Genomic DNA, 761 nt, shown 5'->3' with positions numbered 1-761 from the left:
CAACTCCTTGCTGGATTCCTCACCCATCATCCTGTTGGAAACCCTTACTAGACCTATGTATTTAGGGAGTTTTGTCAGAAAACCATTTTAACTTGCAGTATTTAAAAGAATATTTACTGTTCCTAAAATGTCATTCAAATGCATGTATTGTCTATTGTTTGGGGATGGGAACTAGTTTTGCAAAAAACACCTAATGTTGTATAATAATGCCCCAATGATCTTGCTGGTTAAAAATACAGTATTTTTGGCCATAATTTTGTACTATAGTATTCTTCATTGTTGAGTTTTGCTTCCGTTGAAGTTGCCCAAGCCCCTCTCAGAATGTTTTGTATTAGCAGGAGTATTGAAATACATCTTTCCTTCCTTAACACACCTTTTTGTGCACACTGCATTTTCCAAAATAAACAAGTTTAATGTTTTCAAAAAAAAAAAAACAAAACACCAAAAAACCTTTTTCCTTCTGTGTATAATCAGACATATCAGCCTCCTGTAGTGGAAATATACATATCGGTAGCATTTATCAAATTTGCTCTTTTAAAAAACTTGCCTTAATTTAGATTATAATTAACTGTTAAAAAATGTAAATAAGTGTCCAATAAAGACTTGAAAGGAGCCAGCAATCTTCAACCTGAGGCAGTCTTCTAATCAGTAAAAAGAATCCACACGTCTGCCCTGGTTTGCTGGGCAGCACACTGGACAGGCTGATGCCTGGCTTAAGAGTTCTGCCCATTTGAACACTGGCAGTGACATAGATAGACTCC

This window comes from Rhinopithecus bieti, unplaced genomic scaffold, assembly GCF_001698545.2.
Source record: "Rhinopithecus bieti isolate Rb0 unplaced genomic scaffold, ASM169854v2 scaffold_19708, whole genome shotgun sequence".
In the NCBI taxonomy this organism is placed as follows: domain Eukaryota; kingdom Metazoa; phylum Chordata; class Mammalia; order Primates; family Cercopithecidae; genus Rhinopithecus; species Rhinopithecus bieti.
Note: the sequence above shows the minus strand (reverse complement) of the source record.